This window comes from Oryctolagus cuniculus, chromosome 18 (genome assembly GCF_051225735.1).
Source record: "Oryctolagus cuniculus isolate XC-2025 breed Fujian yellow rabbit chromosome 18, ASM5122573v1, whole genome shotgun sequence".
Lineage (NCBI taxonomy): Eukaryota > Metazoa > Chordata > Mammalia > Lagomorpha > Leporidae > Oryctolagus > Oryctolagus cuniculus.
In genome coordinates this window covers 58,243,823-58,257,593 of record NC_142884.1, presented here as the reverse complement: position 1 = coordinate 58,257,593, position 13,771 = coordinate 58,243,823, and the positions used below count along the sequence as shown (strand labels likewise).

Below are 13,771 nucleotides of genomic sequence, written 5' to 3'. Positions count from 1 at the left end.
CAAAGTCAGGAGCCAGGTGCCTCTCCTGGTCTCCCATGGGGTGCAGGGCCCAAGCACTTGGGCCATCCTCCACTGCCTTCCCAGGCCACAGCAGAGAGCTGGCCTGGAAGAGGGGCAACCGGGACAGAATCCGGCACCCCAACCAGGACTAGAACCCGGTGTGCCGGCGCTGCAGGTAGAGGATTAGCCTAGTGAGCCGCGGCGCCAGCCCTCACATCTGCTTCTAATCCAACTTCCTGATAATGCATCCTGGGTGGCAGCAGATGGTGGCCCAAGTCTGTGAGTTCCTGCCACCCATGTGAGAGGCCAGGAATGAATTCCAGAACCCTGGATTCCATCTGTCCTGACCCCGGCTCTTGTAAACATTTAGGGAATGAACCAGCAGATGGAAGATCTCTCTCTCTCTCTGTCATTGTCACTTGGCCTTTAAAATAAAAATATCACTGTCACTTGGCCTTTCAAATAAAAATGTAAACAAAGTTTTAAAAAATAAAAAATGTTTACAATATGTGTTGGTAAATGGAAAATGACCTCTTTTTAATATTAATACTAAATGAAGAATTGTATATTTTTGCCCTGAAGAAGGTTAGGCAAGACCATTGTAGTGCCATGGAAAGAACATACCTTGGGATCTAAGATCCAGAAGATTCTATGATTTATTACTGTGCAACTTGGAAAGAGAACAAGATTTCTATTCTCGGAGAAAATAGAAGCTATGTCAGAAGAGACGTTCCATCTGCATCCATCATCATATATGGCAAATTTCCTGTATCTGTGCAAAAATTACAATGCATGAACTTTCTTTGCTTCAAAGTCAACTTCTCTTATTGCACCCTGGGCCCTCTCTATCTAGCCAAGAACAGCTCATTTACCTTCTCTCTTTTCTGCATATCAACTTTCCCTGTTTCCTTTATCATTCCCACCACCACGAAAGTACACTGTGATATCTCTTGTCTTATCAGAACTACTTCATTTACCTTATACCTCCCTTAAATGATGACCCAATATCTATTTTCCTTGACGACAGAATTGCTAGATACACATTTACTGCCTTAATTTCTCCCCTTCCCACTATCCCTTGTACCAATTCCTATGAGGCTGGCCCTCTACTGAAACCCCTGTCTATTTTTTTCTGTCAGGTGCAGTGGTCTTTTACCTGACCTCTTAGCACACAGCACATCAGTAACAGTTTGACATAAGTGCTCTTCACCATTCAGATCACATCTTGGCTGCTGGGACAATACGCACCCAGTTCTCTTTCTACCTCACTGGTCACCACCTCCCAGTTTGCTTTTCTGGTTTACTTTCTTCCTCCCCAGCTCTACATAGTGAACTGCCTAGGATTGACTCCTGGACCTCTTTCTGTGTTGAAGTACTCTTTCATCCCTAAATTAACCCACTCAAACTCTGAATGTTGAACTGGCATGTTTATTTGCGTATTTGACAAAAGAAAAATCTCAAAACCGATCCATTCCAAACAGATTCCGGCCCCTCCTACCCCTGAATCAGCTCCTTCTACATTCTTGATCTTCCCTCAGTAAGTGGCGACTTTATCTTACCAGCTCTATAGGGCACAACCATGGGTGTTGTCACTGACTCCTCATATGCCATCTCCAATTCGTAAGCAAACCCTGTCAGGTTCCTCTCAGGAACATTTAAACTCAGTGTGTCCCTCATTTGTGCCACTGCCATCTCCTAGTCCTAAGCGACCAGTATTCTCCCTGTTTCTGCTTTGCCCATCCAGCTCCCAAGCACTTTCTCTCACAGCAGCCAGTATGGTTCTTGTGTGAGTGACCATGCTACACCTTAGCTCAGCATCCTTCTGTGACTTCTTATCTCTTTTAGTAAAAAGTCAGACTCACATGATTGGCCCTTACCACCAACCACCACGTCTCTGATCTCTCCTTTTACTACCTCCTGTGTCCTCAGAATTCAAGTCATACCTGTTTCCTTCGTGCCCTGAGGCCTCCAAGCACCACAGGGCCTTAGCATCTTCTCTTCTCTGCTGAAAGCTTGCTCCCATCCACCTGCCTGAAAAGCTACCCTACTTTCTTCAGGCCTCCACTCAAAACCATCTTTTCAGAGAAATCTCCCATGACTAACAGACACAGAATAACCCTTCATCAATAGCATTCTTTTCTTTTTAGTTTTCACCAAAGAAGTTTGTTTTTTTTTTTTTTTTTTTTGACAGGCAGAGTGGACAGTGAGAGAGAGAGACAGAGAGAAAGGTCTTCCTTTTGCCGTTGGTTCACCCTCCAATGGCCGCCGCAGCCGGAGCGCTGCACCAGCGCACCGTGCTGATCCGATGGCAGGAGCCAGGAGCCAGGTGCTTTTCCTGGTCTCCCATGGGGTGCAGGGCCCAAGCACCTGGGCCATCCTCCACTGCACTCCCGGGCCACAGCAGAGGGCTGGCCTGGAAGAGGGGCAACCGGGACAGAATCCGGCGCCCCGACCAGGACTAGAACCCGGTGTGCCGGCGCCGCTAGGCGGAGGATTAGCCTAGTGAGCCGCGGCACCGGCCACCAAAGAAATTTTAATCCCCTAACATGTTTCTTTTTCACATTCCCTCCTCCCATTATTACATAAGTAGCACATGACACTAGTCTGGTTGAATTTTTTAAGAAAAATTTTTTTTAAAGATTCATTTATTTATTTCAAAGTCAGAGTTACACAGAGAGAAAAGGAGAGGCACTGGTTCACTCCCCGACTGGCTGCAATGGCGGGAGCTGTGCCAATCCGAAGCCAGGATCCAGGAGCCTCCTCTGGGTCTTCCTTCATGGGAAACTCATGGGGCTCAAGCACTTAGGCCATCTTCCACTGCTTTCCCAGGCCATAGCAGAGACTGCATCGGAAGTGGAGCAGCCAGGACTCAAACCAGCACCCACATGGGATGCCGGCACTGAAGGTGGTGGCTTTACCTACTTCGCCGCAGTACCGGCCTCTTTTAAGAAGATTTGTTTATTTGAAAGTCAGAGTTACAGAGAGAAGGGAGAGACAGAGAGTAATTTCCATCTGCTGGTTCACTCCCCAAATGGCCACAATGGCTAGGGCTGGGCCAGGCCGACACCAGAAGCCAGGAGCTTCCTTCAGGTCACCCACGTAGGTGCAGGGATTTAGACCATCCTCCACTGCTTTTCCCAGGTGCATCAGCAGGGAGCTGGATAAGAAGCAGAGCAACTGGCCCTTCAACTGGTGCCCACATAGGATGCTGGCACTGCAGGAAGTGGCTTAACCCAATGTTTGGTTGATTTTATTCACTGCTGTGCCTGGAACTATGTCTACATAGTTGTAATCTCTCTATAAATACCTTCTGGGTAAATAAATGAATGTAATAACTGTTTATGGGCACACAGACTATATACATACATACTAAACCACGTTGGAGTATATTTAATATTCATGCATATTCTCTTCCTAATTTTCTGCATGTATGTGCATATTTCTGCTTTTTCTGTACATTTGCCTTATAGAGTGGAGATCTTAAAGTAGATTCTACTTTATACCCTAATTGTTTCACTTAATATGAAAGCTACAAACCACCTTCACACATTATTTTGAACATTGCCTAAATGAGTCTTTGAACAATGGGATGGTTCACCTTCAAACAGTAAGTCAGACTTTACCCACTTATTTGCCCATTATCAAATAGACTTTTTTTCACTTTTAATTCACTCTTCTCACTAACAGTGTGATAAGCATTTGTACAAATACATGTATATATATATATATATATATATATATATATATATATATATTTCTAACAATGTCCTCAGGGTAGAAACAGAATGGTGGCACATGGGAGGGTGTGAATTCTCTGAGATTTTAAAGATGTTGGTGTAGCTTTCCCAAATGGTTAAATCTACCTGTACGCCAACTTGGTTTCCTTGACCAGCCATTACTTTGATATGAATGCCTTGCCTTCATATACTCGGCTTGTACAACTGATGAATTTATTATTAATTTCCACTTTTCTACAGCCACTTCTAGAAATGAATGTTTTAGTTTCATTTCTAATGCTTCAGATATAGTGATTTTTTCTTCAAAGAGTGTGATCACCTAAAATTTGATGGCCATTGAGACTCGTGAGCTTTTTTTATATGGAAATGCATGACCTGGAGTAAGTAACCTTGCTTTTCCAGTATTAACCTGATACCAAAAACATAAGCATTTCTACCCATCTTTTGAGACTTTTTTTTTTTTTTTTGACAGGCAAAGTGGACAGTGAGAGACAGAGACAGAGAGAAAGATCTTCCTTTTCCGTTGGTTTACCCTCCAATGGCCGCCGCGCTGCAGCCGGCACATCTCACTGATCCGAAGGCAGGAGCCAGGTGCTTCTCCTGGTCTCCCATGTGGGTGCAGGACCCAAGCACTTGGGCCATCCTCTACTGCACTCCCTGGCCACAGCAGACAGCTGGACTGGAAGAGGGGCAACCTGGACAGAATTCGGTGCCCCACCGGGACTAGAACCCAGTGTGCCGGTGCCGTAGGCAGAGGATTAGCCTATTGAGCCGTGGCGCCGGCCTATTGAGACTTTCTTTTAATTTGAAGTGCAAGAGATGGGAAGAAAGGGAAAGAGAAACAGAGATTTCCCATCTGATGGTTCACTGACCAAATGCTCACAACAAATATGGTTGGGCCATTCCAAAGCCAGAAGCCAGGAACTCAATCCAGATCTCCCACCTAGGTGGAAAGAATCCAACTACTTGAGCCATCACCTGTTGTCACTCAAGTGCACCTTAGTGAGAAGCTGGAACTGGGAGCATAGCCGAATCTTGAACACAGGCACTCAAGTGTGAGAAGCAATATCTCGGGATCTAAAGCGCAGTGCCCAACACCTACTCCTCTCCCATCTTTATATGACTATGCTTTCTACCTGCCTAGCCAACTAACATGTATGTCCTCATTGAATTGCATCACTGAAGAAATGGTTTAACAGATGTTTCAGAACTTACTGTGACTACATGTGAGCATGGGAATTACTTGGTTTCTTGGGAAGAGCATGGGTTTGGAGTCAGTGGAACACGGAGTACAACACCAACTCTAACACATAGTAATACAGTGACTTCAGGTACATCACTGATTCAGCCTAAACTGAGATTCTTCGCCTATAAGGAAAACAGAACAACACATGTCTCATAATGGTGTGGTGGAGACAATGAGAACAGCACACATGTATACAGTTCCTGGAAACTTGTAGTGATAGTAGCTCTCTTTCCACTTCTTCAGTTACCTATTCAGTAGCCAGTTCCATTTGTTATTGCTATTGCTGATGTTACAAGAACCATCTCTTCAGAAAGATTATACATAACGACCCCCATTGAACTTGAGGCACCATGTGAATCGCTTTGGCCAATGAAATGTCACCACACAAATGTGTTGCTTTTGAGCAACAGAAGTTTAGCTCCTCATGCTCTTTTGTTCTCTTGATTATGACAACCAGAGGAAGGTTATTTTTCTAGCATGTATCCCAAAGTAAGGGTGACAGAGGGCAGAGCTATCGCTGACCTGCAATGGACATATTATATGAGAAAGCAATGCAGTCCCATTTTCTAAGTCAATAGAGTTTGGGGGATCTTTATTATCAAAGCTTAATCTAGCCAACCCTGACTGATATTCACTGTCTACCCCCCACCACCTCTAACAAAAAAGAATTATCTAGTCTTTCCCAGTGAAAGAAAACATACATAAAGAAAAATGCTTACTTAGAACCTAATTATGGCCAAGGCTCTTTGTGAGTTATTAAAATTATTTATAGATACTATCTGCCCTCAAAGAGATCACAGTCCATTATCTCCACATATGTTGTTATGAATTATCTCTTCCACTCACACAAGGGAAGATGTTCTGTGACCCAGAAACATAAAGGAGAAGTCACAAAATGTCCTTCTGACAAAAGGGCGTGGAGTAGAGAGAAAATTTTCTCATTGTGTCTACATCATATTCTACATATGTCCCAAAGTGACTAGTTCACTGCAGTGTCTGTTATTGTAGAAGGAAAAAAGCAATTCCACAAGCTATTTTAGTTTTCCTAATGGAAAAACTAGATGCTGCAGATGAAAGAGTTATTAGAAAAATAAGTCTCTGCTTTTCTATAAAAGCATCCAAAATGTGCTGCACGTCTTGGCCAGTCCATCAGCACTGTGAAGGTGTGCATTAACAGATGGGATCTCTAATCAAAATATATCTTAAATTTAAAGACTTTTTTTTTCCCTAGAAAGTAGCCGAAGGAGAAGAAGAAGAGCCAGAAAAGGCATCAGAAGTTGAAAGACTATACCTCAACCCCATTTTCAATGCTGCCGATTCCAACAACAAGTAGAGGTCTTGAGGCAGGAATTCATGGAGGCTGCTGACCCCAGCTGTTTCCTCACTCCCCTTTCCTGGCTCTCTGATTCTCCTCCATTCTCTGACTCTACTTTGGGTTATATGCCTTTGATGATATCCTTGGCCTTTTCCATTTCTTCTCATTTCTTTTTAAATGTTGTAACTTAAAAATTGTGATAAGATATACACAACATTAACCATTTTGAAGCGTAAACATTAGAGTCTATTAGTGTGTTCATAACACTTTGAAACCAATCTCCAGACATTTTTCATCTTGCAAGAATGAAACTGTGTACTCCTTAAATAACAGCCACCTGTTTGCCTCTCCCCCAGTGCCCTGGTGACTACCATGTTATCTTCTGTTTCTATGGGTTTGACCATGCTTGATGCCTCAGATAAGTGAAATTGTGCAATATTTTTCATTCTGTGATTGGCTTCATTTAGCATGATGTCTCAAGGGTCATCCATTTTGCAGCATATTTCAGAATTTAATTATTTTTTGGTTAGATACAATTCTCTCATATGTGTATACCTTCATTTTATTTTTCTGTCCATCCATAGATGCACACTGGGGCTGTTTTCATGCATGGTGAGCTATGATGTGCTGTGGAACTATTAATATAGGAGTGCCATTTTTCTTGAGTTTGTATGGAAACTCTGTCCAAAACTGAAAGAGTTTCATCTTCAGTCCTCAGCTGTAATTGGGCAGGAATCAAGCAGCAGAACTGAAACTGGAGTGATGGTATGGGTATGTAGATGACAATGGCATTTAAAGGGCTTCAGGAGCTTCTGAAACCAAGAGAAATGATATTTCAATACACTGCTTAAGATATCAGAAACTAATTCAGCAAAAATTAATGATGAAAAATGAAAATTTTAAATAAAGAAATAAACAATAGCAGTATTTGAGGGAAGGAAAGAAGGAGGAAGGGAAGTATGGTTATCTTCTAATAATTGTACCTATGAAATACATGAAATATGTTCTCTTTGCATTAATAAGCAATTTTTAAAAGAATTTTAAAAAGAGCCAAATTACAGGTGGGTTCAAAAGAAGAAAATAGAGAAATTGATCCTGCCTTATTTGAAATTTGGCACTTCCGAGTCATTGCTGTGTTGCAGCAGGGTAAGCCACCACTTGTGACACCAGCATCCTGTATTGGAGTGCCAGTTCCAGTCCCAGCTACTCCTCTTCCCATCTAGCTTCCTGTCAATGTACCTGGGAAGGAGCTGAAGATGGCCCAAGTACTTTGGTCCCTGTCCCCACATGGGAGACCAAGATGGGTTTCTTGGCTCCTGTCTTTGGACTGGCCTTTTGAAGGAGTGAACAGATGGACAGAAGATCTCTTTCTCTCTCTTTGTCTTTCCTTCTCTCTCTGTCACTCTGCTTTTCAAATGAATGAATCTTTAAAATCTGCCACTTTGTTCATCATATAATTTTGCATTTTTTACTTTAAAATATTTTATTGTATCTATTTTTAAAAAATATTTCATTTAAATACTATTTGAGGGTTGTTTTGTTATCTCTTTAAGAGGCATGACACCTGCAACTAGTACCTCACTCTCCCCGCCCCAGTCCCAGCCATGTCAAACAGATTAGAGTTGGGTGCTTATGGTCCCATTGGCTTTTTAAAACCAGATCAGATCTAGAAATAGCTCCTTTGCTATTGTCTTTCTAAATCTAAAAGCAGGAAAATTTCCTGCTTAAATTCGCCATTCTTTGTTTGGAATATCCCTTTTTCTGAAAATAAACTATTTATATCTAAGTAAGTTTTATAGGTGATCAGTGGGACAGAGCTAACCAGACACTGCTATAGAAAGTCTAGGAGTATATGCTGGATTCGTTCAGTATACCGATACACAAATCTGTATTGTGAATGTCAGAGTTAAATGGAACCTGCAGTATTTTCATATCTGACAAGGGGCTCTTTTGTCAGGGGCAATCCACCTCCTATAAGTACATCAGATTAGCATTCCATACAGCTCGTTTAGGGAAATACCTAGACAATGGCAAGAAGGAGATCTCAATGAACACTCTGGGAGAAGAGGAACACAGCTTGCAAAGAGGTAAATTGATAATAAGAGTGCTGACACAACCCAGAAAACAGTGTCACAACAGAAAGTTGAAAATAGCTCACTTGCCACTCTGGGAGAAGAAAGTTTATGTTGCATGATTTAACATCCTCCAATTGCTAGATAACACACAGCTTCATGTAAGACAGAGCAGGAGAGATGTGTTATTGTTCATCACCCTACCACAGTGGCTACACTGTCATTGATAGAAAAATACCATTTTGTTAATTTCATTTTAGCTTTCCTAAAATCATCAAAGTTGAAAGGTCAAAGTTGGCTCTACTAGAAGGTGGGGAAGTGAATTAAAATTGATAAACTTGGAGGCATGAAAAAAGCGTCCCCCTCAGCATATGATGGTAAAATGTATTTCTCTGGATGAGGCAGTAGAGGAATTTCTTTTTATTAGATATTGACAGGTCAGCCATCTTAATGATATCCCATTATAAAAAGTAGGCAAAGTTTGTTGGTGGGTCTTTATATGCCAGACCCCAGGCTAAGCACTTATGTGGATTATCACTTTTAATACTTATAACAGCTCCAGGAGGTATATATTATAATTGCCCCCATTTTATTCAAGAGGAAAGTCAGTTCAGAGAGGTGAAGTCACTTACTAAACTCATCACCTCGTAAGCAATGGCACTTAGAGCTGAAGCTGGGCAATATGATTGTAGAGTCAGTTCGTAACCATTGGAGTCTAGAACCTTAAAGCGCCTGCCTTCTAACATACCAGCAGGCACTATGTTGGGATCCAGCTGGCAGCAAGTTCAGGTGGGAATCATAGCATTCTGGCTCAGACCAACTTACATTATGCTAAATCAAAGGAATGGAAGAACAACTGAGAAAAGTGGCAGTAGGATGGTCAGCGGCAACATGATCGTTTCACACTTTTCATGCCAGCATTACATCACACTAGTCAAAGAGAAAACAAGGAAAAACACTCTGTGGCAAGACAGAAGCGTCACAGTGGAAGTACTTCCTACAGAAGCAGATTAAAGCTATCTAGGATGAGTAGGATCCACACACTTCCAGAGGAGGAAAGAGGCTTAGAGATCAACAATTCTGAAAACAAAACTGTGGCAAAAATACTCACTGTTCTCCAAGTATCGATGTCCCTCCTCCACGTTTCTCAGGCAGGGCCATGGGATGCATGCTGAGCAATGGATTTGACAAAGATCTAAGAGTCAGTGCCCATGCTTCAACTCTTCTCTTCACCTGCTCCAAGGACATTTCAGCATCAGTGTCAGATAGAGCATCTTGGATGGTGATTATAAATAGAAAATCTTCCCTTCAAGGTAACCCATTTGGCAGATTTGTAAGAATAAACTTGAATGTGTTAAGTCCTTTATATTTCATGGTTTGGTTAATTTGTGACATGGAATTATATAACCTATCCTGAAAATTCATGGTGACCGTAACGCTCACCGGAGAGCAAAACAATAAAAAAATCAGATTGTAGATCCATACTCCAGTCTACTGAATTGAATTCCTAAGGATGGGACACAGATCTCTTTGAATAATCTCACAAAACTAAAATATTCAAATGATTAGCAGTTTTGAAAAACACTGTTAGGTGTCAGCTAGTTCCACTCAGACTTCCAATCTGCTTCCTCTCCAAACTCTTTTCTTTTTAAGTGTAAAAATGATAAGGAGATGGAAATGCTAAATACTGTGGTTTGATTAGTACATGCTATATAAATGTCTTCAACTGTTGTACTATATCCCATAAATATGTACAATTATCATATGTTAATCAAAAATGTAGAAAACCCTTGTGAAATGTAAAGAGCTAGATAGATGTTCTAAAAGAATCTTTTTAACAAAAGGAAGTCCACAGCCTTAGGTGTCCTAATATAGTATGACAAGTAATGTGGGTTGGGCCATCAGTTTGCTATTTAGAGTTGCTATGCATTTCAGCAAATTATTTAATTCTTCTGGGCCTTGTTTTTCATATATGCAAATGAACAATGAACGTATTTTATACAGGTATGTGTATATGATTTGGGAAGCAGAGTGACAAACAAGGCGAGAGAGATAAAGAGTGAGCTCCCATCTGCTGGTTCATTTCCGAAAATAGCACCTACTTTGAAGTGATGGAAATGTTATCTACCTTAACTGAGGTGCTGAGTATACAAATGCACATGCTTATCAAAAATATGAAGTTATACAGCTAAGACATTTGTATCTCACTGATTGTTTTACCTCAATAACAAAAATAATCAATAGTAATAAACTACCCAGTTTGCAAGGCTGTCATGATGATTAAAGCAGGTATCCTCAGAAAAGAGTAACTATTATTGTTTGTTATATGCTAAGCATTGTGTATTACATACAATTATCAGGGTGTCTTCTTAGGTTATACATATATAAATCCAGTGCATACTTGTTAAGCTGGGAGAACTCAGACTATTTTAATTGTGGATTTTTCTCAAGGCATTTGTTCATGTTTTAAGTAAGTTCTCTTGGTTTCAAAAAACAAGTTTCATATTTACTCTGTGAATTTCTGACAGAATGTTTTGGATTCATGCCTCAGCTTATCCATGACTCATAATTTTACAAATAGTGCATGCACTAATGGACAATACATATTTTGTTATGCCTTTGCTGTAATTAATCAAGCAAAAAATGAGTATTATATTTTCTAATAACAACTTTGTGCCTGCAAAGAAAAATCTTACAAAAATGTTAATATTTCTATATGGTTGCCTGCATCAAAATGCACAATCCTTAATTCTAATTTCAAGCTTTAATTGCTATAGACCATAACAATAAAGGATGTTGTGTTTTTCAAAATACACTTTCAGTAAGTTTTCTCTGTAAGAAATGCAACACGGTATAATGATACATGTCACACAGAGAACAACAAAGGAAAGAATGGCAAATATTACAAATGTGTTTAGAGAGAGACAGGTTAAGTTGCTGCAAATTTTAATTTACTGGAACCCAAGAAAATGTACTTAACAATAATAGACTCCAAGAATAAAGCAGATCTTTTGTTGCTAGAAGTGTGTGAAATGTGATAGAGTCTCTTACATCAAAAGGACCTCGGGAAAAACTTGCTTGTTTGCCGAACTTCTAGTCTGTGCCTTGTTCTGTCCTAGAATTTCTGGGGATGCAAAGACAAAAGCAAGATTTCTCACCTAAGAAACATTTTTTTAAAAAAAAGTTTTATTTATTTATTTGAAAGTCAGAGTTATACAGAGAAGGAGCAGCAGAGAGAGAGAGGAAGGGAGGGAGGAAGGGAGGGAGGGAGAGAGAGGTCTTCCATTTGCTGGTTCACTCCCCAATTGACTGCAATGGTTGAAGCTGAGTCAATCCGAAGCCAGGAGCTTCTTCCCGGTCTCCCACATAGGTACAGGGGCTCCAGGACCTGGGCCATCTTCCACTACCTTCCCAGGCCATAGCAGGGAGCTGGATCAGAAGTGGAGCAGCTGGGCCTCGAACTGGTGCCCATTTGGGATGCCAGCACTGCAGGTGGTGGCTTAACCCACCAAACCACAGCGCCAGCCCCTCTCCCAAGAAACTTATACTTATGAGAGTTTTAGTTGTAGTGTCCGATTTCCCAAACAAAACACAAAGCACAGTCACGATGCAAAAGCAGAAGGTTATTTATTACCAGCCGGCTGGGACCCCCTACCCACACACAGCCTTCCGGCAGTGCACACGCAAAAGGCCCCCTCCTACATACAGGAGAAGTTTTTATAGCCTCATATAAACAAGCATGCACATCATCTCATACGTGTGTTACTTCCTTATTCTCTATATGGCAAGTATCTAAACCTAGCATCTTTATTGGTTTGTTTAAATGTAACAGGGCTATACGTCACACAAAAAGAAATGGCAGGAACGTTACACAAAGGAAATGGTGGGAAACAATGGGCCATAAATTCCAGGAAATGTTTTGTGTTCTTTGTTTCCAAGAAGCCGGCCTGCCTCCATCCTGGTTCAGGATGAAGCCTGTCATGGCGTTACAGCAGGCAAGCAAGCAAGCCACAGCACAGGAGCAACACCGGCATTTAGCAAGCCAGGGACTCCAACTCCCACACCCACATAGTAAGTTGCTGTTCTCTTGTCTCCAGTACTCAGAGCAGCAACAATAAACTCTGGGATTAAAAAAAAATAGAATAAAATAAGGGACCAGTATAAAAAATCATATAAGAGAGATAAATGACTTCTTGGCAATCAAAAGATTTGGCTGGAGCAAAATTTCATGTATTAACATATTTGAAGAGGGCTGTGGGTATCCAAAGAAAGGAGCAGGCAAGAAGACACAGATTTATAATATGTCCCAAGAAGGTGTGGGGGAAAAGAGAGACAGAAATAGGGACCTCTTTCCCTACGACTAGGCAGGTCCTGTTGCAGAGGTGGTGCACAGACTATCAAGTTGAAGCCATCTGTATCATCACCAAGTCCCCTCTTCATTCGTGAGATGCTCTCATTGTTACAGGTCTCCACATGAAATCCCAATAGTCACCCCCCCCCCCCCACACAACACCCATTCTGAGTTCTCATTGTTACCAACTTCATCATGTTTCTCATGAGTAGTTGATAACATTTGCTTTCCCATTACAAGTTAATAAACATGTGTTGAGAATCTACTACTTTCACATATTTATAATTTGTTTTAATTCTTCTAACAGTCCCAAAAGTTAGACATCATCATCTCATAACTACATGCAACCCAAATGTCCTCTCCATGTTTAGTTTTAGCTTCAAGAGACACTGTTTCACCTGTACAAACTCACATTACTAACCCAGTACCATTTTAATAGCCCTCGAAACAATCCAGTCTCACAAAAGCAAGATCAAGTTTGGTAAAAGTTACTGAAGGTATGATAGGAATAAAAATAAATAGAAAAGGGACCTTGCATCATATCTTTATGAATCAGATTTTCTCCATCAGATATTCCACTGCTCAAAGTTCACACCTCTGCTTTGATGCCACGGAGGCCTCCTCGAGTTGTGTGATGTAACAGCCCCGCACAGTTTAGCTGTACCTGGTTGCTCAGTCCCAAATTTTCATCCTCAAACCATTCAGGGAGCATCTTTCTCTATTGGTGGTTTTATTGATGTTCTTCATTCACTCTGCATATTATTTCTCTCTTCAAAGTACATGCAGGAATCCCCTTAGGTGGAATTCCAGTGAGTGACTGTCTTCATTGCTTTGCAAGTGGTTGGGACAATAAGCTTCTGTTTTCTCCAAATCACCTCCACTTTACACTAAGACAACTCAAGTGTTAGGAAAATAGGATCAATGGTCAAATCAATCACCATTCTTGGAGTTCCAAAACCATAAAGACGACACATTGGAATTCACCATGCGTCTCAAAGTGAAGGTCCTGAAGACCTCCAGCTGGCATTTCTCTCCAAACTGCAGCCCACC

General features: G+C 41.2%; 1 non-coding gene across 1 annotated transcript; it reads right to left on the bottom strand.

The window, feature by feature from the left end:
- Window positions 1-6,438: 6,438 nt before the first annotated feature.
- On the bottom strand, window positions 6,439-11,497 carry LOC127491317 (uncharacterized). Its single transcript, XR_016224831.1, has 3 exons — window positions 11,422-11,497; window positions 9,482-9,603; window positions 6,439-7,110 (listed from the first exon to the last, which is right to left on the bottom strand). It is a non-coding gene; the product is annotated as an uncharacterized LOC127491317 (transcript).
- Between the last annotated feature and the right edge of the window lie 2,274 nt (window positions 11,498-13,771).